This window comes from Pleurodeles waltl, chromosome 11 (genome assembly GCF_031143425.1).
Source record: "Pleurodeles waltl isolate 20211129_DDA chromosome 11, aPleWal1.hap1.20221129, whole genome shotgun sequence".
In the NCBI taxonomy this organism is placed as follows: Eukaryota; Metazoa; Chordata; class Amphibia; order Caudata; family Salamandridae; genus Pleurodeles; species Pleurodeles waltl.
The window spans coordinates 274,433,597-274,458,860 of NC_090450.1; the positions used below are offsets into that span (position 1 = coordinate 274,433,597).

General features: G+C 42.8%; 1 protein-coding gene across 4 annotated transcripts in view; it reads left to right on the top strand.

The window, feature by feature from the left end:
- NCK1 (NCK adaptor protein 1) overlaps positions 1-25,264 on the top strand; it is a 590,854-nt gene that overhangs the window by 26,156 nt on the left and 539,434 nt on the right. The window lies entirely within an intron of this gene.

Below are 25,264 nucleotides of genomic sequence, written 5' to 3' on the forward strand. Positions count from 1 at the left end.
GGGGGGAGAGAGAAAGAAGCAGTATGTAATACCATGGAAGGGATTCATGGACTTGTAGGCGCAGGAGGATGACCAGATGCACACTCTGACTACAAATTCCAATTTGTATGTAAATTCTGTTGAAAAATCGATAAGTACTGAACACACTACCCAGTGCTGACATTCGCTGATTTGGAGACATTGCCAAACCCAACTCGTCTGTGGGTTACACTGTAGAGTAGTGTCTGATGCACTCACCACAGGTGTGGGACTGCAGCGAGAACAATCATATCTTAACCAGACACACAATTACCCACCCTTCGTATGGCAAATCATACAAGAAAGACCCAATGCAAGCCGGTTTCTTGTCTTAGAGAATATAACATACTCCGGCCGTATTTATTACAATTCATAAACACGACAAATGTTTTGTTGTCCACATAAATACCAAAATAATAGTGTTCGCATGGGCATATCTAATACATAAAATCTCCATATTCCATAGCTAATACATGAATCATTAAATTTCATATCAAATTAAGGAGTCATGATTGACCACCCCTCTGGTCCTTGTGGTGCTGACTGATTCAATTGACTTGACTTAATTGACTAGGACCCAGGGCAACACCCTGCTGGTTTCTCCATAAGTTGTATTTTACAAAGCAAACTCACTTGCCCCCTCAAGACAAAGCGAGCTTGGGCCAGCATAACAGCTGTACCCCCAAACAACCATGCCAGAACTAACCAATACAGGGATTCCCCCCTGGCACCCATTGGGAGGTGGGCATTGTCCAACCGGGCCATAACTTGGTCCTTATACCAGCCCACCATCCCCTGTATTCCCAGGGCCATGTAATGGTGTACCCCGGCTGGCAATGGACAATCGCGGTAGCGGATGTTCCCAGCCTTCCAGTAGTGACCGCAGTATCCCTGCCCCATATTGCACTAAATGCTTAAACAATCCAATTCCATCCTGAATTCGCCTACACATATTCTTAATGCCAAGGTTGTCTACCTGTTTTAGTGGCCAAACATGACTTCTCCTCCGGCACAGGCCTGGGTGGTTTTGTTGCTACCAGGCCTCCCCCCCAGATTCTGTTACTGAGAATTGCAGCTGACATCACGGCCTTCAGACCACACTTGTTGCCTCCAGGCTAACCAATGAACCTTATCCCTGTTGAAGGACAACTGTTCCACCTTCAAAATGGCCTGACCATATTAATCGTGCTTGCCGAAGACGGGCCCCACCTAGAAACCCCTCCCTACGATGACTGGAGACCATTCAATGGTGGAGTGCTGTAGCTCCTTGTCTGTGACCTCCTGGGCAAGCCGGCATATCCCATTCCAACCAAAACCACCCTTCACATCCCAGTAGCAGAGAAGGTCCGCTTCGCCAACCTGTCTGTTAACCCGGTTCTGGACAGAAGTTGACTCGAATGCCACCTGGCAGCATGACCAAGGATCAGTGCACTGGCTCTATCAATGTGACCTAACAATCAGATTTGAAATGAGATAAAATAAATATCATTAGACATATAAAAACAGTGTGAGTCAATTGCAGTTAAATCACGGGTAGCATGAGGCCCTTTTTTGCTCAGGCTTTCCAGGTGAAGCTCTGTTCTACCAGGCAAGAGAGGATGACCCTCTCCCTCACATAACAGAGGGTGAACATAGTGAGTGTTACAAATGACTGTAGACCAGGTGTCTCTAGGGAGTGTAGCACTCGAGCCACCCATAAGTAACTCTCCTGGGTGTTGGCCAGCCTACTGAAACTAGCGTATGTTTAAGCGACCCATGTGCACTTGTCCTCATGTGGTCAATACTAAGATTCTTACAAAAATTCCACAGCTTGGGATGATGATGTCCGCAGCATAAGTAGCTTTTTACAAGTGTGTCCGGTAGCTGTATCTGCTTGCATGTTTTTATGACGGACCCCTGGGGCCAACTGGTCCCCCCCCTCCCTCCCCAGGTTCCTCAGCTGCACTCCTGCTGTACTAGCAAATGTATAACACTGCAACCACTATGGAACCCCGCTGCATTGCAATTGGGCCATTGTTTAAAAAAAAGAAATATCCTATTTGTAAAGCGCAACTAGTCACCCGCTAGGGTCTCAAGGCGCTGGGCGGGGGGGGAAGGGCATTAAGTGAGAGGTCGGCAATGAACAGAGGGTATCAGGTGAAGAACCAAGTTTAGAGGTCTTAGAGGTCTTTTCTGAATCGCAACAGGACCTGACGTTTAATCAGGGGCTCTGCTGTGACACAGTGAAGTTTGAGAAGTGGTGTGATGTTTCATCACCAAACCCCTTCTTCCCCAGAGTCCCGCTATCCCCTATATATGCCTGTAATATATGTAAAAGACACTTTGTGTGCTTGTCCAGTAAGCTGACCTGAAGTGACCATGTACTTGATCAATCTAAGTCAGGAAGGTCATCATAATAAACACACTAGGTGGGAATTTGAATGCTGGATCCTCCGTCTATTAAAGGAGATCCACAGTGAGCTGTTGGGATTGAAAAAACGGGTCTATGCCATATGGATTCCGTCTCATCAACATTTGAGCATTAAATTGTAGTAAGGTCGTTCCATGGAATTAATTGATGTAAGCTTTGCTGCACTATGCAGGAGCATATATTCTTGAGAACGGGGCTCCTGCTGGGGCCCTTGGAGGCTGTTGGGATTCCTACTTAAGGTCCCACTGTAGGAAAGTACCATCTTGCCTGGCATGTTACCCACAATTTTACTGTATGTATGTTTGTTTTTGCATATGTGTCACTGGGATCCTGCTAGCCAGGACCCCAGTGCTCATAAAGTATGCCCTGTATGTATTCCCTGTGTGGTGCCTAACTGTATCACTGAGGCTCTGCTAACCAGAACCTCCGTGTTTATGCTCGCTCTGCTTTTAAAATTGTCACTGCAGGCTAGTGACTAATTTTACCAATTCTGATTGGCACACTGGAACACCCTTATAATTCCCTTGTATATGGTACCTAGGTACCCAGGGTATTGGGGTTCCAGGAAATCCCTATGGGCTGCAGCATTTCTTTTGCCACCCATAGGGAGCTCAGACAATTCTTACACAGGACTGCCACTGCAGCCTGACTGAAATAACGTCCACGTTATTTCACAGCCATTTTACACTGCTCTTAAGTAACTTATAAGTCACCTATATATCTAATACTCACTTGGTGAAGGTTAGGGGCAAAGTTACTTAGTGTGTGGGCACCCTGGCACTAGCCAAGGTGCCCCCACCTTGTTCAGGGCAAATTCCCAGGACTTTGTGAGTGCGGGGACACCATTACAGGCGTGCACTACATATAGGTCAACACCTATATGTAGTGTCACAATGGTAACTACAAACATGGCCATGTAACATGTCTAGGATCATAGAATTGTCACCCGAATACCATTATGGTATTGGGGTGAAAATTCCATGCATCCCCGGGTCTCCAGCATAGAGCCCGGGTACTGCCAAACTAACTTTCCGGGGTCTCCTCTGCAGCTAACGCTGCTGCCAACCCCTCACACAGGCTCCTGCTCCCCTGGGGCCTGGGCAGCCTGGTCCCAGGAAGGCAGAGCAAAGGATGCCCTCTGAGAGAGAGTGTTACACCCTCTCCCTTTGGAAATAGGTGCGAAGGGCCTGGGAGGATTAGTCTCTCCTGGCCTCTGGAAATGCTTTGAAGGGCACAGATGGTGCCCTCCTTGCATAAGCCAGTCTACACCGGTTCAGGGATCACCCCCAGCCCTGCTCTGGCGCGAAACTGGACAAAGAAAAGGGGAGTGACCACTCCCTTGACCAGCACCTCCCAGGGGAGGTGCCCACAGCTCCTCCAGTGTGTCCCAGACCTCTGCCATCTTGGATGCATAGGTGTGAGGGCACAGTGGACAGCTCTGAGGGGCAAGTGCCAGCAGGTGACGTCAGAGACCCCTCCTGATAGGTGCTTACCTTTCTCTGTAGCCAATCCTCCTCTGTGGGCTATTTAGGGTCTCTCCTATGGGCAACTAACCAGGTAACGAATGCAAGAGCTCACCAGAGTTCCTCTGCACTTAAGGATCGACCGCTGATAGCTCCAGTACGCCTGCATAACCGCAATAAAGTAGCAAGAAGACTACCAGCAACATTGTAGTGCCTCATCCTGCCGTCTTTCTCGACTGTATGCTGGTGGTGCATGCTCTGAGGGCCGTCTGCCTTCACCCTGCACTGGAAGCCAAGAAGAAATCTCCCGTGGGTCGACGGAATCTTCACCCTCCTAACTCAGGCACCAAACTTCTGCATCACCAGTCCTCTGGGTCCCTTCTCATCCTGACGAGCGTGGTCCCTGGAACACAGGAGCTGGGTCCAAGTGGCTTCGACAGTCCAGTGGCCCTTCTGTCCAAATTTGGTGGAGGTAAGTCCTTGCCTTCCCACGCCAGACAGTAATCCTGTGTACTGCGTGAACTGCAGCTGTTCAGGCTTCTGTGCACTTTTGCAAGACTTCCTTTGTTCACAGCCTAGCCCAGGTCCCCAGCACTCCGTCCTGCATTGCCCAACTCACTGAGTTGGACTCAGACGTCGTGGGACCCTCTTTTGTTGTTCTGAGTCGACCGTCGTCCTCAGATCTTCTAAGTGCCTGTTCAGGTGCTTCTGCGGGTGCTGCCTGCTTCTGCGTGGGGGCTCTGTGTTGCCGAGAGCCCCCTCTGTCTCCTCCTCCAAGGGGCGACCTCCTAGTCCTTCCTGGGCCCTAACTGCACCCAAAATCCTCAAACTCAACTCTTGCAGCTAGCAAGGCTTGTTTGCGGTCTTTCTGCGTGGAAACAACTCTGCATCCTCCAACGCGCTGTGGGACATCTTCTGACCAAAGGAGAAGTTCCTGGCACCATCCGTCGTTGCAGAATCTTCGGCTTCTTCCACCCAGAGGCAGCCCTTTTGCACCTTCATCCGGGGTTTAGTGGGCTCCTGCCCCCCCCCCCCCCTCCCCCCCCCGGACACTTGTGTGACTCTTGGACTTGGTCTTCTTCCTTTACAGGTACTCAGGTCCAGGAATCCGTCTTCAGTGCTTTGCAGTCAGTTGTTGTCCTTGCAGAATCCCCTATCTCAACTTTACTGTCTTTCTGGGGTAGTAGGGTAACTTTACTCCTACTTTTCAGGGTCTTGGGGTGGGGTATCTTGGACACCTTTAGTGTTTTCTTACACTCCCAGTCACCCTCTAAACACTACAGTAGGCCTGGGATCCATTTGTGGTTCGCATTTCACTTTTGGAGTATATGGTTTGTGTTGCCCCCAGGCCTATTTTTCCCTATTGCATTCTATTATGTTCTACATTGTTTTCACTACTGTTACTTACCTGATTTTGGTTTGTGTGTGTATATTTTGTGCATATTACTTACCTCCTAAGGGATTATATCCTCTGAGATACTTTTGGGATATTGTCACTAAAATAAAATACCTTTATTTTTAGTAACTCTGAGTATTGTGTTTTCTTATGATATTGTGCTATATGATATAAGTGGCATAGTAGGAACTTTGCATGTCTCCTAGTTCAGCCTAAGCTGCTCTGCTATAGCTACCTCTATCAGCCTAAGCTGCTAGGACACCTTTAATCTACTAATAAGGGATAACTGGACCTGGCACAAGGTGTAAGTACTACAAGGTACCCACTATAAGCCAGGCCAGCCTCCTACACCCACCCCGTTTCAGCGGTTAAAATGGTTCTAGTATTGACATCTCTATGCTCCTGGAAATAGTTAATGAACTTGCCTCGAGCTTGAGGAACAATCTTCCAGACCAAAAAACTGCATTGAGACGTACCACTGCATAATAAAGGCACTACCTAACAAAAACCCTGAGAAAGTTGGACCCACGCTTTGGCCTTACCTGTCCCACAATTTGCACTGCGGTTTGAACTCTGGTTGACCGGCACGAGGATAAATGGTACTATATAGCATTTCAAACAAAGTCTCTCTCATTCATTTGAATGCTGTGGGTGATAATGTCAGGGAGTGTGAGGATGACCATACTTAATACTAGAAGGCCAGGCATGTGCAGTGAGATCAGACCTTTCAGTAGTCTATCACATGTGGATGAAGTCTGAACCTTTTATAATACACACACGCCTAGTGAGAAATTCACCCAGCCTCACTCATCTCCAGAGGGCTCACTCATATCTCATCATGAATACTCACCCACAGCCAGAACTCACCCAGACCTCCAGAAGCGATTTTAAAGAGACTTATACTGCTCGTCGAAAGTATACAAGACACAAATGTGCGGGGAAAAAAAACTCTTAGAGCATGCACGACAAAGTTAAAAAAATGTAATATAAACATGGACTGTATCGCAGCTTTGGAGTACTTCAAGGATTTCTGGAGTGTGTGCAGCTCAGATCTTGCAAGTAAGTGAAACAGACTTGCTCCCATAGAGGTGTGCCCAGGGCGAGTGGAGGCCCTACTGAAACACAACAGGCGACCGTGCTTGTTGGTTGATCTATAAGAGAAGAGATGTCCTCAAATATAAATTAAACACCAACGAGTACCCTCAAGGCGAGGGCATGCACCCCCCGAAGGGAAACAATACGAGTAACAAACCCACCTGCAGGAAAGACGTGCATACCCAGTGAGTGCCAGCATAGCCCAGAGTGCACAACCCCCCTCTCCCCAAGCATGCCCTCAAGACACACATGTCCACAACTAAGATGGTTAAATAATCCAAAACAGATCAATACCAAAAAGCATATAGCACCCAAGACCCCTCGGCTCCCCACGTGACTCTATACACAGTACACCCTTGGGCACCTAGTACACACAACAAACAGGTTAACACCTAGGACCAATCAGGACCGCGTGTGAGTCAATGAACGCCATCGCCCAGTGGCAGCAAGAGGACCCCATTAACTACAGACCAGAGATAGAGCATGATTGAATGCGCAACACACCCCATGCCAGCAAGTGCACAATGTGAAATACACCCAACAGGCAGCACATGAATCAATGCACCGCACAACCCTGTGCCAGCAAGTGGACCATGCTAAGTACAAACAGGTTAATAACAGAGACCCATCAGCAGGCGTATGAATCCTTTCAAGGCACATCCGAGCCCAACAAGGGTATGCTGTGTACACACAAACAACAGGTTCACGACCCAACCGAGCAAAGGCCTGAGCTGAGCCAGCCCCCAAATGAAGGACATGAGTGAGATGAACAAAGGCCCGACACAAGCAGCAAGCTGAGCAGGTCAAAGACTAATCCTTGGTAGATGTGCAAGAGGGGTATCTGACAGCCACAAATGTGCCTTTTCTGAATTGTGAGCCAAATAAATCCCCCTTGTATCTACCTCTGGTAAGTTAACACTCTATCAAAAAAACACATACACCCCTAGGAAAAAATCCTAGGGTTAAAAGATAAATGATCTTTAATTGGGAAAGTGAAAAACCACTGCCACAGACCAGGCAATTGCACCGCTCACAGTAAATGCCTGCCTGAGGTTAGCAATGTGACCATTTGAGGCATGCTGAAAATGTTTCCTTTACCAGAAATACTTATGAGACGATGATGCAATTCCGAATCTTTTCTAAGCCTCAATTGATTTAGTCAAAAAGACAAGATTAGAAAAGATTAGTATATGTGTGCAGTGGTAGAAAAACAATCCATGGCGAAACAGAGTATACAAAATTGGAGTCGGAAAGAGCACCAGCACCTATACATTGCGCCACCTACTCTCCTTTGGGAGCAACTGCAATCAATCAACTATCGTAACTAAATGCATGAAGCTTCAGCGCCCGTCTTTAACTGCTGATGTGAAATGAGTGCATAGGCGTGTTCATGTTTCCGTCTAAATACATTTCCTTTAACACAAAACTTGATCAAAATTAATGAAAAAACCTTCTTGAGCCCTGTTAGTCCCCTGGCTGTTTTTACTGCAAACCAACGCTATTCAGGTGCGTGACATTAGAAGAGGAATGAAGAACAGTGGAAGCACTTCAAGGTTGCGTTGTATATTGGTCTGAACCGAAGACCTTTAGACTAAAAAAAAAACACACATCTTTAAAATCTGTGCAAAGCAACCCCTCTTCCCTAAAACTGAAATCTCAACAACATGGATAGGTGCATGGTTTAGTTTCTGGAGACAGAATTGTGTCAAAGAAAAGGTTATAGTCCCTGTATAAGAAGACATTACCGCTCTTTGTCCCGTAGCATATATGGCAGGAAAGCTGGCAACAGTTCCCAAAAACCTTTTTTTGTTACACAAGAAACAGGTGGGGCAGGTGGCATGCACCAAACCATGGCACAGTGCAGATATTCACTAACATCCAAATTCATTTAGATGCAATCCCAGAGTTGTGCCCTTGAAGAAACGGTAGCCAATTTAAAAACATTGCGCCGACCCCCAGGGGAGACCGCCGCTCTCACCCCCCCATCAGCCTCTGAGCACACGGCCAGACTCTTCCCTACCTCACCTTTGATCCCACCACGGCCCCCTCCACACAAAGGTCACCAACTTGGCAACAGGCGTCACCTCCGAAAATGAAGGGTAAAACGTCCTTCACCTATCTGCACATAAGGACCCTTCAGCAGGCCCATGGAGGGGGAAGCAGAAAAAAAGGAAGCACTCCGGTGCCCATACAGGCCAAAGGCCGGTGTTGACTTGATAGGTGTCAGGGCACTCATGAATAGTATTCAATCCACCATACGTGTCAAGATTTGATACACCATCATTTATAATTCGGACCGGGATGTACGGAGAAAGTTCTGTTTAATCTTGAAATATCAAATCCATTGGAAACCAAAATTTACAATCCACCAACAGCCAACACGTGTTTCGTCCTATGAGAAAGTTTGTTCTCCGAGACTTCATCAGGGCTGCAAAACATAAGTGTTCACTACAATAAGTATAATGGGACTCATCCCATATTACATATAATATCCCGACACCCGTGACATTCGTGAACATTACTAAAAACAAATTGTGTGATTCAGTGTGACACAAAAAGAATAATAGCAAAATAAATACAGACGTTCTGCATAATATTATTTATATTCCAAGACATGCAAAATGCAATAGAAATCACGTGAAGTAAACTTCAAAGTAGAGTTTTTACATACAATATTGAATAACTCCTTGTAAATTGTACATGAGCTCAGAAAAATTTTACATAAGCTCAGAAAAACTAGAATAATCATGGCACCCAAGTGAAAAGTTTACATATGTAATATCAGTCATAAGAAAGAGCGTGCCTCAAGTAGCCAAAGAAAAGAAAATGAAAGAGGTTCATTAGGAGGAGCCATATGGATATCGGCTCCTCCTAAAGCAAGATTAGTCATAAAAAGGTGAACAAATATTCACCAAAGCACTAACATACCTTTATATAGGTTGCATGGACTCAAACGAGTATCTACTTAAGTCCCCATTTCAAGTAAAATCTAAAATGTGTCTGGAATAAAGGAAAAAAGAACCCAAATAAGCCCTTCTTGGAGCTAAAGTATCTGTGGAGTCCAAATCATTCAACCTACCCCAAATTTACATACCTCTACAATAAACTGGCAGAATTCGTGCCATCCTATTCAGTATAGCATATACTTGGTTCACTGCAACAATAAGCAGTTAATGCATGTAAGTTAATCCACTCACAAAACGAATTTCCAAAACTACTTGTTGCTCATGGGAGTTTAAAATAAATCCCCTTGCTTACCTCCAGCACCGAGGAGCAGAGAAACGCATTTCCGATCCTAACGCTACGCATATCGACGTGGATGTGTAAAGAGAAACCGCCATCCGAGGAGACCCCATTTAAGGCTGGTCTCTTCGCCGTTTCATGATTGAAGATAAAAATGAAAGAGGGACTAGTGTCCTCAACGTGGGCACCATCTTTAATATAGAATTACATAATAACAGGTAATGGTAACTGATGGTTAACCATACTGATATTCTCCCTTGGTGAATTAAATACGGAGTCCTCGAATTATATAAGAGAAACCGACATCCGAGTTGAGACCTCGCTTGAAATCGGCCGCTTCGCGAGTAAATAAATAGAGCAAAGACTAGCGTCCATAAAGTGGGCGCCATCTTGAGTGTACAGAATTATAATGTAACACGTAACCGTAACTGATAACCAATCGTGAACATGTTCTTCCTCTGTAATAAATGCGGATTTCCCTAAATCTGGGAAAATTACGTAAATTAAACTGAGATATGTACAAGTCCCTAAAACGGGCGCTATGTGCTGTGTATAAGCTAATAACAAATAATCCCACAAGTAACCCCACCATCACCCAAGAATGGTATAAAATGGAGGCAAAGAACAGCCCTCCGTCTAATAGAAATGAAAGGAAAGAGGGACAGAATAACTAGTAGTGATGTAAATAAAAATCTGTAAGGGACAGAAATATATAAATTCATAGTCCAAAGGCAATTACAGTGAGGACCTTTCACCTGTGCGTCATGACCATACTATATACATCATGATTGAATGATTATTAAACATATGTGTGACTTTTATCATTTTAATCCTCAAAACATACTACAAGTCTATAAATGGCACAGACGAGTAAGTAACCTAACTGCTTGTGTTCAATATTAATGAGTAGATTTCAAAATCTTACATAAAATCAAATATAATTATTATCTCCACATGCCGGCTTTGACCTGATCAATGAATCAGAACACATTAGTCATCATTGTTAGTCCATCAATGAACATATGATGGATCTGATTGGCTAGGAAAATGGATATTCAATTAGTTACCCAGGTAATATTCCATTTCAAAGTTTGTATTGAGACCCCATTCCACCGCTCTCAATTTAAGGATCCAATGGCACTCCCGCCTTCTAAGGGCCAATTCCCTATTACCTCCTCTGGGATCCCTGGTTACATGGTCAAAGCCAAAGAATTCAAATCCCTTTGTGTGACCCTGTTTGGAACAATTTCTCATGTGACGGACTATGGGATATCGATCATCATCTTGTCTTAATGCCCTAAAGTGTTCACTCACTCTAGTCTTTAATGACCTGATGGTACTCCCTACATAGTAGCGACCGCATTTGCAAATAATCATGTAAATGACAAAACTGCTGTCACAAGTAATGTTGTATATGATAACAAACTGGTCCCCGATTGAGCTCTTAAATGTAGAAATGCCTGACTTGGCCAATCTGCACATGCCACAACGTCCACACTTACAAAAACCTTTATTACGACTCGTAAGCCAGTTGTCCTGTTGATATCCTATACGAAAACTGGGGCATAACATAATTTTTAGGGTTCTGCCCCTGCGATATGAGAAAGCCGGAGTATCAGAAATCACTCTCTTAAGAGTAGGATCAGCCATAAATAAGTGCCAATGTCTATTCATGCATTTGCGCAGTAGTGCAGATGTTTTTGTGTAGTTCACTATACAGTGGATGTTAATGTTACTTGATCTAGATTTTAGAGTGAGTGTATCAGTTCTTTTCAGGCGCATAGCTCTGTCATGTGCCTTATCAACTATATGAGGAGGATAACCTCTGTTTTTTAATCTAGTTTGCATATCCTCTATGCATCGTACAAAGTCCTCCTCTAGACTGCAATTCCTCCTTGCTCGTACTATTTCGCCATATGGTACAGAGTTTATTTGATACTTCGGGTGTGCACTCTGCGCGTGTAGAATGGAATTACACGCCGTAATCTTTCTATAGAGACGACTCAACTTTATTTTCATGAATGAAAAGCTCAACATCTAAAAATGCAATGTTGGTCGTGCTATATTTAGAAGTGAATTGAACATTAAACGTATTAGTGTTCAGATAGGCTATAAAATCCTTTCGTTTTTGTGTATCACCCGTCCAAATCATAAGACAGTCATCTATCTACCTGCCCCAAAACAGTATGTCCGTATTCCATGTGTTTCCCTCCTTGCTCCAGATGAGTTTGTTAAAAAAAAAACATAAAAAGGTTGCCATAAGCTGGTGAGAATCTAGACCCCATGGCCACGCCCTGTTTCTGGCAATACCAATCTTTCTTAAATAAAAAAACATTGTTATTAAAAATCAGTTCCACCGCTTTTAATAACATCTCAGTATGATCATATAAATTCGCTGGTCTTTTGTGCAGAAAATGGCGTAGGGATAACAATCCCAAATCATGACTGATGCACGTATAGAGGGAGGTAACATCCAATGTTACTAAGGTCATTCCTGATTCCCAAGTAATGTCTGCCAGGATACTTAGTACATGCTTGGTATCATTGATATAAGAATGTAGATTCACCACAAATGGTTGTAAGAAGATGTCCACATATTCTGAAAGCCTCTCTGTAGGGCCACCCATACCTGAGACAATAGGCCTGCCGGATGGGGAAATTGGATTCTTGTGTATTTTTGGTAATGTGTAGATACAAGGATTCCTAGGTTTAAGAACTCGAAGGTACATGTATTCATCCTCTCTTATTAAAGATAGGTTCAAACATACCTGCAGAAATTTGTTGATCATATTTGTTAGTGCAGGGATGGGGTCACCATCAATTTTTTCATGGCATGTGGCATCATCAAGTTGTCTTTGAATTTCTTGGTCATAATCCAAGGCATTCATGATCACGATATTTCCACCTTTATCAGCCTCCCTAATCGTGATATCTGTTCGTGTCTGTAGCTGCCTTAAGTTATTGCGTTCCTCATGACTAAGATTGTGACAACTGAAATACTGCTGAGTATTTTTCTTCGATTCTATAGCATTTAGATCCCGCCAAACTAGTTTAAAGAATGTATCAATGCAGTTCCCACTTGAAAGCGTGGGTGTCCACTTAGATTTAGATTTTAAGCCACTGTATTGTGTGTCTAGTGGAACATCCAGGTCTGCTAGAATCTGGGAAATAGTGGTAGGATCCTGTTCACAATCTGTAATAGATAATAACGTGGCTGTATCATAAATGTCCTTAATGGACAGAGAGTGATGTCCTGTTTATATCAGAAAAGACATTCATTTCCCTATTATCAGTATGTTGAAAAAAATGTTTTCTGAGTTTTAAACGTTTAATAAATTTGAAAAAGTCAATTTGTGAAGACTGGGCGATCTTGCCCACTATTTAAACATGTCCTGCTGCCCCTGGCGACCACCCGAGCGACCCTGCAACCAATGGTTGCTCACCGGGGTAGAGAGGGAAATTCAAAAGATGGCCATCGTTGACCACTGTCCCTGACCGGTCCGATCCGGCTCACACCTGTCTTCGGTGCCTGCGACCTGGAGTCTTGGCCCCCTGTCCATTTTCATAAGATAAACTCTTAGCCAGTGAGCCATGTCACACTGCCAACATATACAGAAATGTTGAAGATAGCAACACCCAACTCACCTGCTTGGCCCCAGCTTGGGGAAATTCATAACTACTAAACCCACAACTCATAAAACAGATCTCTGGAAACATCTGCTTCGCTGTTGGGGAACTGTGCATGAGTTCCCTAACACCTTTTCTCGACTCGCCTAAAAAATCAGTTGGTAAGAATTCCCACTTCTCAGGATGGCGATTTCTGTCAGACATATGGGCCATCATTATGATGAGACCGCCAGGTTTGTGGTGGCGGTAGGAACGCCGCCAATGCGGTGGTCTGAGCACCATATTATGACCACGGCAGTTGGACTGCCAGCACCGCCAGGATTAGTCATTCCGACGGTCTGTTGGTTATGGCAGTCCTAATCAGTAAGCAATGCTGCCCTGGGGATTACGACTTTGTTCTCCGCCAGCAATTTCATGGTAGTAGCACCGCCATGAAAAGGCTGGTAAAGAATGGGTGCAGGCCCCCCCCCCTCCCCCCCCCCCCGGCACCTTCGCATTGATCATTGTCCGACAGCTGCCCTTCCTCCGCAGATCATTTGGTTTGTACAACCCTTTTAGCCTGAAAGTCCTCTTATTTTTACAAGGACTTTAGATATGACCACTTTTTTCATAGTCTTTCCTGTATTCTCCAGCAACAAATCGGAAATAATTTCTGTTTCTTCAACAAACTGATTGATTGATTGATTATTATTATTATTATTTTATTTACTTTTTCATTTATTTTTTATTTTTATTAAGACTGCACTTGTGCTTCAAGTATCAGTGTCTGTTCTCAGGTTCTGTCTTCCCACTGCCTTTTGTTTCATTTTGGTCAGCGTTAAAAGATGCAGACTTTTCCCCATGTATTAATTGTGTTAATTGTCACAGTGGTTGGGTGAACACTGAGTTTGTAATCGCACAAAGTCGAATCTGTAACCAGATGACTTTACTTCCTAACTAGCCATTTTATGATATGTACAGGCAGTTTAAAAAGCATTTTTGCAGTGATAGCACCTCAGGTAGGTAGGGTTGTATCTTATTGGCAACATTTTGTACGTTGATAGATTGAGGGATGATAGTCGGAATGGCATTGTTAATACCCTGGTGCTGTTTGCCTCATACAGTAACTTTACAAAGAATATTTCATACACCCATATTAGTACATTTCTTTGAGTGTGTGAACGTTTTAGTAAAACTTATGGCTATTGCTGCCACTTAAAAGTTCATAGCTGAATTCAAAATTAATTGTAAGCAAAGCTCATTCTTGGACTGTAACTGTCCATTGGTTTTGGAAGAAAGAACAAGCAGATGATTTACTAATCAATTTTCTCAAAACAAAAAGATGTCTTGGATGTGCTAAGCCGAGGTGTGTTTGGAAGCTTGAAAACAAAAACAAAATTGGCCAGTATTCTCATTACTCTTATCTTGGAATGGAAGTTGAGTAGAAACTTAATTGAGCATCATATGAGAATAAGATAACCAACAGATCTGTGGTAGCTATGCAAGCCCTCAAGCGTTTCTCAAGAAAACTATGGTGGTGGTGGGGAATGGTTCTAATAGTACCGTCGTAGTAGTCAAAATAATTCTTATACTTTTAGCCAGTTTGAATACATTATTCATCACATTTAAGCCAAAATCCCTTAATTTAAGACCACCGACTACCTCAGTGTCAGATGAGTCTTTATCCTGGCCTTCTTCACTAACAACCTCTGAATCAAAATTTATTTGATTTACTATTCCTGCAGCTGTTTTAAGGCAGATACAAACAACCTGAAATGTGTAATAAAAGAAAACGTAATATCAGCGAAAAGGTTTCGTGATGACCTATGATGAGTTAAAAAGAAAATAAATTAAAAAAAAAAAATGTTCACATACAGTGAACTTTCATCAAGACCAACGCTTGTAAGAATGACAGAGCAGGTACCAGAACTCTCAAAGACAAATATAAAGTCAGCTTTTTATCTTAATGACAAAAGGTGTGCAACCAAAGATACAAATTCATAGTATACGGAAAACTCATAAACCGAAAAAGCAAAGTTACTTGGATTAAAACATCAACTCACAAATCTAAAAAGCATTCCCTGCATGTAGGGTACTCTGAATCCCTCTTTTGCAGTTTGAAGGGTCTTGCTTACAGCCTACCTGCAGGGAAGGGAAATGTTGGTTGTGTAATGTCAAGGAGGAAAGGAAGCACCTTGTATGCTTTGCGTCTGACTGCTGAATATTAGGAGAAAATACCTAAGACTAATTATCCGCCTAAGTGGAGCTCGGCTGGGCTCTTCTGTCAGTGGACTGACAAACAGATATATTTATTGTGCAATTCCATTTTTACCTCTAGCAGGCGTTTCTTTACTTAGGATGGAATTGTAAATTCAGTTAAATATAAGCTGTTTATCGATTGTGAAAAACGTTTTTATCTTTTATTAAGTTTTAACTGTATTTGTATTTGTGGATCTTGTTATGAATATTATTTAATTGTTATTAATTAATGTATACAATAAACCTTTACTTACACAATTTGGTCCTGCATTTCCACACAATCCCAGTCGCCCTAGTGAGTACATATGCATTCATTGCAGCGTTAGCCCTGTTGTGTCTGGAAGCTGTCACAATGATGATTCATTCCCGAGTCCGGCCCTGTTGTAGAACTGAACGCAAGCGCCTTCGCACAAGAAAGTAGGAGTTGGGCTTTGTAATCTGTTTTCACTGGGTGTGTTCCGTTACACCCGAGTTATTGTTTCTGGAATATAATACACGACGCTGATGTAAAGCTTTTTCAGTGATCCTTTTTGTCTTGTTTATTTTCTAACGATTTTGTTCAGCATTTTGTAAGCACGGGGGCTGCTAGTTCGCACAAGGACAGAGATGGATTTCCACAATCTAGACCTAGCATCATATGCCAGCAGGTTTTTCTTGGAAGATGGCATCGGAGGCAGTTCCAATCTTGTTTTTTGTCTCCTCCCCCTTACTTCTGCAGTGCCTAACGTAAGACCAGAGGGCAGGACCTGTGCAACACTCTCATAATATCCACATGAGCCGCATTTACACACATTGTATCAGATTGTTTTTTTTATTTCGTGACTAGGCTGCAAATCGGCCACGGCTCCGGCGTTCTGGCCTCTGCTGGACACCCTTGCTTTATGTTCTTGCAGCAGCACAAGAATCGAGTTTAATTTGTGACAATATTAATATATTGTGGGACCAAAATGTAAATAGTGCTTTTAAATATTGCTTTTAGTGTTTTTTTTTTTTTTTTTTTTTTTTTTTTTTAATTTTAAAAGCTGGAAAACTCAGTGTAAGGAAGGTATGTGGGACCCTCGCACTGAGTATAGTTGCAGAAAAGCAGGGAGTAGTTACCATCTCGGGTTTCGTAAAACAAGTTTGACCAGGACACCAATGAGGTTTGCTTTTGTCTTATTCCATAGCCCGGATGTGCGCCTTTCTTAGTGCTATGAGGTATACGGTGCACTCTGCGCTAATGTGTAAGAAGAGTAGGCAACCCCACCTGTAGGCCAGAAGCAGTGCTGCAGGAGAGCTTTCAGTAGAGCGCTCCAGGCTGCTACTGTAAGTCACCTGTCTGTTATCGCAGTATTAGAGTCTCAGAAAGAGCTGACACCCATTCGAGCCAGACCGGGAAAAGCAGTTACTGGCAAATCTTCCGTAAGTAATAGAAACAAACACATAGATTCCCAATTACCCATTTCTTCAAATTAAAAGACATAGGTGTATCAAACACGCATAGATGCACACAACCACCGCTTCCCTGAACTGTTTCGGATGTGTGCACAATAAGGAACTGTCTGCATCCCATTTATACTTTTAAGTTAACACCAAGTAAACTCCATTTTACAGCTGCTACGAATTCATTGCGCAATTGAGGCACTCTTGTCTTTAAAAAAGTTTTGAATTTAGTAACCGCTTTTAAAAATAACCTAAATTGAAATGAAACCTAGCCCTTCAGATACAATGTGGCAGCAGTTATTCATTTTTTAGGGTAAGTTGGGTCAAAAAGACAGGGGAATCTGAATATATATGAATGTATGATGATATTGAGCTTTAAGAGGAAAACGCGGAATCTGGCTAATGAAGTACATGCGAGAAACCCGGAAAGGATGGCAAGCAAACGAGTCCTGACCAACAATATAGATTGACCGGGGGGAGGGAGTTTATAGTGAATAATTATTTTGGAGGGACACCACAATATAGCAACAAACAGATAGCGTGAAAACAAAATCTAGGTGATTGACTAATTAGAAAATTAACACTAAAAACTACTGATGAAAACTACTAAAGACTTCTCTGAAAAATCGTAAAGATTTCGCCTAAGACTCCCTTGGCAGTGATAGCAACAATTGGATTTATTGACAGTAAAACACTTGTTAGAAGTTTGCAAATGTTGGCTGAAGGAGTTGTATTGCTCCAAAAGATAGGAGCCTGCTTCGTGTTCCCTCACACCATCTATTCTATTTTCTGTTTGTAGTTCCATTATATCTCATTGTCTTAGCATTGTACATTGATAGTTTTATGTTTGTTGGTGCCGGAGGTCTTTGCGTTGTGTTGCGGTACATCTGTCTGGCCCAAGAATTGGAGAGAAGATTTGTTGTGCTTGTTAAGATGGATCCTTTTCTTAAGCCACAGACAGAAAATGTGTCTTTGCATAGAGCCACTCTCCTTTTCATCGTTTCTTCTACCTCCTATTCTCTTCCAACCCAGTTTCAGTTTTTTTCTGTGCCTTTTCTGTTGCATGCAGTCAGCAGTAAAACGTCTTAGAAATAGTTTGCAAGTAAGTATCAATAAATGCATTGGAGCAGGCCAGGGATTAGTTTGTGAGTAACGGTTCTCTGTAACATCACTTTTTTTTGAGAACTGCTTGGCCCAAGTGGGAAATTGTTTTGTGTGTGTGTGTTTTTGAACTTGTTTTGAATAATTTTTTTATGTGACTTTTTTTTCTGCTTTGATAGTTTAGCTCTATCATCCAGGATTTGGATTGATTAGAAAGTAAGAACAGAAGAATGCCTGTAATGTCACTCCATAAAGTGTTCTTAATGTGTTACGTGGCACAAAACACTCTTATCAAACACAGTATTAATATTTGCTATGCGTTCTGATAGAGCGTAAATAATGTCACTGCTCACAAATGGCACAGAATACAGAGGTGGAAAAGAAAAAAGAAACCTTTGTTTATTCCTCTGCAGCACTGCAGGGAGCTCGGTACACTTCAGACCACCAACTCTGCCGAATGAACCATATATATATATATATATATATATATATATGTGTGTGTTCAAGACACCATTGGTTATAATTGAAACATATGATTCAGGGCCCAAAAAGTATCACAGTGGGTGCATACATCCTTGAAAGGATTTTGCTATACATGTTCCAGACTGATTTCCCACTTTTGGACTTCATAATTTTAGACTTATTGTTTTTCCCTCATTAGTTTCAAACATAAATCAGAAAAGGCCTAATCAGAGACTTTCCAGGGTAAGAACACACAACTCAGCATAATTTTACTGCAAAGTTCAGCTGTCCTCTCCTGTAAATGAATGAGCCTTGCTAAGATAGGTCAGTAAAATTTTATTGTTAGTGGTATGTGAACAGATAAGCATTTCTCAAATGTAGAACAACATATAGACTGATCAACTAGTGAACAGAAATAAGTGAAACTTGCCTGTCACAGAATAAATGAGAACTGCATGAAACGAAGAAATGACACTTTCTCTGTTTCAAGTTTAAAGCTGTCTTGTGCGGTCCATTATGTAGTCTACTCTGATTAGTATCTGGATATCGAAGTGCACTGTCGCGTTTCCAACGTTATCTGTGTCTATTTTGAGCCAGCACAGACTGGGATGTACAAGTTATTACAGAGCTCTAGGTTTATTTCACTGAAATAGAGACTTTTGTTTTTTGTTCTAAGGCGAGAGGAATTCTCATGGTATCCGAGGGCTATCCGTGAAGGTAAAGTGTTCACTTACCCAGCACTGGTCAGTTGGTGCAGTGGCCGAGACTTAACTGCACTGCTAACTTTACATCGCTAGCTTAAACTCCAGCGAGTAAGCCACCCATTGGTGTCCTTTTTTTGGGGGGGGCATGTTTGTAGCTGTACCATAGAACCTAACATTTTCCAGGGCAATCTCTTCTGTGTTCCATGTCTCCTATAGATATAAAATATTTACATTTATAAAATCAGCCTTCCCAGTTATTTATCACAAAGATTTCACAAGACATGGCAGTGCTGTTGTGCATAGCCGTTGCCAGTGGTACCAAACAACTTCCCATTTTTTTCAACAACTTGAATTGCATTAATCACCCTTTGGTTCTGAGACAGAAGAGCATTGTGGAGAGCTGATGTCTATATCTACAAACAAACTCACAAACTTAGCTTTACAGCGGTAGGTGCTCTTTCTCCTTGATTGCAGTCGGTGCAGGCCCCCAGGGCTTATTCCTTGGTGACCTATATTGAAAGTCTTTTTAGCTTATCCGTGGTGATGAACACTATTGTGAAATCATCATGTGTATTCTGTACCTTTTCCTTCCCTTGACTGTTTGTGTAAGGATGTGCAACAAAATTAACTGAGTATAAATCTTAATACTTAATCCCCATCAAATTACGAAACCAAATAACTTTTTCCAGATAAAGTTGGGAAAGCCAAAAATCGTCACGATTTATCTTTAGAACTCTTGTGTTTAGATATTAAAAAAAAAAAAAAAATATATATATATATATATATATATATATATATATATATGGTGCAATCGGCTTCTAATTGTAATCCAATATCACTGTAGATGCTTACTGTTGCTTTCTCATTATGCCTCATTGCTATTTGTGAACCTATGTTTGTGCATCACATGTGATCGACTGAGTAGCTGCAGATGTACAGTATTGTGTACTGCCTATGGACAAATTGACACTTGCGCCTTGGCAGGTAATTCTACCTTTGGGTTCAGGTTCACAAAGGGGTGTTGAACTCATGGCTGTTTGACTATTTAGGCCATTTAGGAGAGAAAAAGCTGACAAGGCTGCTACAGTCCTCTGTATATATGGAGCATGTAGATGGAATGCAGTTGCAACATTTATACTCCTTTTTTTTTTTTTTTTTTTTTTTTTTTTTTTTAATGTGAAAGACTGGCTCAGTTATGTTATTTATTTATTTGACAAACATTTTATTAGTATTTCGAAGGGGTACAATATACACAATTACATATTCACTATGAAAGTTCTGGGTGACTCACGGTTCACGGCCTGTAGGCTCAATTTGAAAAGCTTGTGCTACACGGCTTAAGAGTCCCCCTTCTCATACCCTTAACTTCCCTCCCCCTGTGAGGACACAGTACTAAAGCAATATGTTACATCCATTTACCTTCCACACTATCACAAGGTGGTGAGGCCTTCACTTCTCCCATATGGCCTAGGTGAGCCTCCTGTCTTTGGTCCAGGTTCATGTAAACCAACCCAGAGCTTCCATAGTGGTTGTCCTTCATTTATTTTAACATTTATAGGAAATGATGTGGAGTAGGAAACTAATCACTGGATTATGAAGGCACCCCTTCTGCAGTTACTTTGTCCCTTTTGCCAGTTACTTCCTTTTCCTGCCTCCTTTACAAAAGGGCCAGATTAATAGGCATTCTGCCTTGAGGATAGTAAAATGAAACTAGTCAGTCTTCATTGTACTGACACTATACATTTAAAGATGTCACAAAAGGGTTCTTCACGATCTCAAGTCGACATTTTCATTGCTTCCTTGTTTCTCAAGGTGCTGCCTGAAAGTGAAGTCATCACCTTGTGTAAGGACGTCTACATGTTTACTGGATTCAACATCAACTTCTTAGCGCCTGCGACTAAATCCTTACCCTGCAGACTTTCAAGAGTAGTAGTGGTTTGGCCACTGTTAGGGTCTGAAATATTTTTCCAAGCACCAGTATGCAAGGGTTCAGTATAGGCGAATAACAAGGGCTCACAATTTTTGCTGCAATTTGCTTGTTCAAGAATGCTGAGTAAATAGTCCCACCTCAGGAAACTGAATGCCTTCTCCAAGTCAACTAATATAATCAGGAAATCCTGGACATCCTACATATATTGGCAACGGCAAATGCACACTCTCCTATTTTGCCTAGTTGCGCTGGAAGGTAAAACACTGTTTTGATTGGGAGGGACTCGGGTACAGATTGTCTTGATTAGTCAAATGGCCAGGGCTTTGCCCAATTTGGGACGGAGTAAGGAAATCCTTCAGTAAGAGCTGCACTTCTCAGTCAGGCATCCTACTTTCAAGGTAATAGCCCTAGTGGCTATGTAGAGATTTTCTGAGAGAGTTCCCAGGCTCACTGGTTCCTGAATTGCCACCCTTAAGTGGGACATTATTATGGAGGACCTACCTTTAAAAGTTTCTGGAGGTAATCTATTGGGGTCCTATTTCTGCTTTTGACAGAATGTTGCAGAGGAAACTGGAGCCTGCGCTTCTCTCCAGTAATATTTATTAACTTATGGTATGATAGAGATATATATATAAATACTTCTTTCATGGTTACTGACTACACAAGTCCTTAGCCTGGAGACTTCTGTAGATGGAATTTTAGTGCTGTATTGTAAATCCTCTAATTCGATCACGGATTCCTCTACTTTGTTCAGGATTAGCCGTAGTTGGGCTAGTATCTCTGATCTGAAAACGGAAAGCGTTGTTGTCTCTCTGTAATTCACTCCACATCCCACACAACCATCCATCTCTCCAGCGTTTCCATGCAAGCATTCCCTTACAGAAAATGTGTACCTAAAATGAAAAGGCAACTTGACATCTCCAAGTCAAATGGAGAGCTGAAGTCCACAGAGGGATGGATAAGTAATTGGGGTGGAAGGTGTGGGGTGTACACTTAAACGCTTTACATTTTCTTTAGGTTATGACACCTCAGATGTACCAATTTACCATTCACAGTGGGAAAAACCGACAGGTGGGGTCTCACAAATCTCTGAAGAACTTACCCTGAGAAAGTTTGCTTTTGGAATGTAACATACCTGTCAAAAAGACCGAGTTTTCAAGAACATTCATCCTTCATCCCTTCCCTTAAGTGGGCACACACGAGAATTTGGCTACATTATTTCAAAAGGTTTTATTTGTATACAATCTAAAGCAAAGCATTTTAAAATTTATAGCAGATAGTAACATAAATGTAACGATTGTAAATGAACAAAAGTAATTATTAAAAACACAGACCGCACTACCTTAAATTAATTCCTTACTTGATAAATCCAGGCATGTGGTGATTCGCGCTGAAAGATTTGCCATTGTTAGGCGTCCCCATTATTCGCTGCATATGTGAAAGCTGAAGGCTGAAAAAATTACCTTGCTATTCATGTTGTAATGTGAGTTAGACTCATTGAGAATTGTTACACCAGTTTACACATGCAATTTGTTCACTCTAAAAATAGCATATTATTCAACATATAAGTATGTTGAACATGGAAACATAAGGCACATTATTAAATTTTGGATGGAGGGCATTTACCCTTCTATTGCCCAGATGTCGGAAATTCTAGAAAAGTGGAGAACCTATCTTTATGGAGGCCGAGAAGAAGGAATGTTTGTCCTACCCTTTGCTACCGTCATAGGGTCATTCTCAACCCCTCATTAGAACCTAGTTTGTTCTGTGAACATCTCCTGCATTAAATCTATACCTTAGTATCTGAAGCTGTTTTAAATACTATTTCCAGGAAACGTTTGCTTCAAATGTATATGTATGATCAGTTCCCCACCAGCGCTGTTGCATACTCTCTTGCCGTGCAAGTGAAACAAAAGCGTCACAGCTCCATATCCACAGATCCTTTATTCTTTTAGTGAAAACAGGCCAGACCTACGTGTTTCGGCCATAGCCTTCGAGATAGATATATATATATATATATATATATATATATATATATATATATATATATTAATAGTGAGCTATCTCAAGTACCTATAACTCGTTCCCTAAGGTAACTATAACTCGCAGCCCCGCCATACACATTTTTTTTTTTTTTTTGGTAAAAACTTTTTACTGCAAATATTACATTGATGTTATCAAAGATGTCCTGAGTGCCATTATTTGTGGGGTAATTAGCAGTGCATGGCGAGGATGTGAGTTATAGTTACCGTGGGGCACAAGTTATAGTTACTTGAGATAACTCACTATAAAAGGTACATTTCTGTGGTTTTGTGTGTTTTAGAATGGGAGCCTAACTATAACATCCCTGTAGCCTTTGTTTTTTTTTTCAGTGAACTTCGATTTTATTTTTTTTGTTGATTTTTTTAACATACAGTTTTTTAAATTATTGTATGTTAATCCAGGCCGTGTGCGTCTGGGGCTGCCTACAGCCAGTTCTTTTAGCCACCCAACATAAGCACAGACCCTATGGCCAGTTCCCGCTGCCAACCCCTATAACAACCCAAACTCGTATGTTCCCTTTCCTCAGGCCAATATTGGACCCAGGGACCCCATCCCCTGGGGCCCAGAGTAAATGTTTAATTTTTGGGGGGAGGGGCCTGCCAGCCACCCCAACCCCCAGACAATCTCACCCCAGGAGATCCAATATACCTTGAGGCCTCGCCTAAACATTTAATTTTTTTGTGGAGGAGGGGGGCTGTGCGGCCCCTCTTCGCAGGCCGATCTCACTCTGCCAGGGACCCCATCCCCAGAGCCCGACATAAAAATTTCGTTTTTGGGGGGTGGGGAACCCAACCCCCAGGGCCTGGCCTAATTATTTTTGGAAGAGGGGGGCCGGGTGCCCCTCCCTCTGACCCAATCCCCCGGGCCTTACCATGTCACCCTGGGGCCCCCCCAGAGCACTGAGTCTCAATGTTGAGGACTGTGGGGGGAACCTGAATGCCCACACGGTCCCAGCTGGCTCCCCACCTTATGCGGGAGCCAGCGTTGCTGTCCCCGAGATGGAGCTGTTAAAGCAGCTTCCTCTATGTGAGAGCAATGGTTCCTCTGTCTCCCTGCCTGTATCTTTGCAAGCAGGGAGACAGAGGAAACCTCTGATTGCAGTGGGGAAGAGGTGTTTGACAGCTCTTCCTCACTTTGAACAGAGTGTTTGCTGTGGCTTAGCCACAGAAAATAGCTATGTCCTGGAGTGGGCACCTCATGACATAGCAGGAGATGGCCCTGGGGGGTGGCAGTTCCCAGGATCCATTGTAGGGTCCACAAGGAGGGGGGGGGGGGGGGGGTGGCCATGCGCCCTCCCCTCCAGCTAAAATAACCCCTGGGAGGTGTTGTCTCTGGGGCTGCGAGGGGGCTGTGCGCCCCCCACATTATGCCTTTAGCCCCGGGAAGGTGGTGGTCCCTTGGGCTGCAGGGGGTGGGGAGGGTGCAGGGGCCTGCCTCAAATTACTTTAAAGCCCTGGAAAGTTGGTGATCCCCAGGGCTGCGGGGGGCCATGTAAACCATCCTCATTGTGTTTGTCATTATCCCCAGGGAAGTGGTCCCCAGGGCTGTAGATGAGTCCCAAGATAGATGCCTACACTTCCTGGTTTGAAGTGTTGGCAGCCAATCAGAGCTGCTCATTTGCCTCGCACCAGCTATTAAGCTTTGCGATGTTGCTGCGGCCAGAGATATACAAATTTGTTTTCCCTTTAATTTCTCAAAAACTACTGAACGGATTTACACCAAATAGGTGAAAGCACAATCTGCGTATGGAAAGCTAGCTTTCTGCCAAATTTAGTGTCATTCCGTCCAGTGGTTCGGGCTCTAGTAGTGTTTAAAGTTCTGATGAAAATTAAAATGGGAAAGAGACCTTTTTTTGAGCCCACGCCTCCTTTTTCTCGCCCCCCACTTGACTGATCACCCCAAAACTTTCAGTGTGCAACAAGAATCACCGGCACACTTTTTTAGGAAATTTCATGAATATTAGTCAAATGGTGCCACGATATTAGGAATTCAAAAAACGCTTTCTCTACAGAAACATGGTCCTTACTATAATAAATGTGAGGCATGGTATCTGAAAAGACTGGCAAGTCTATTTTTTTTTTTTTTTTTTAAATAATATATTCATGCTTTTTG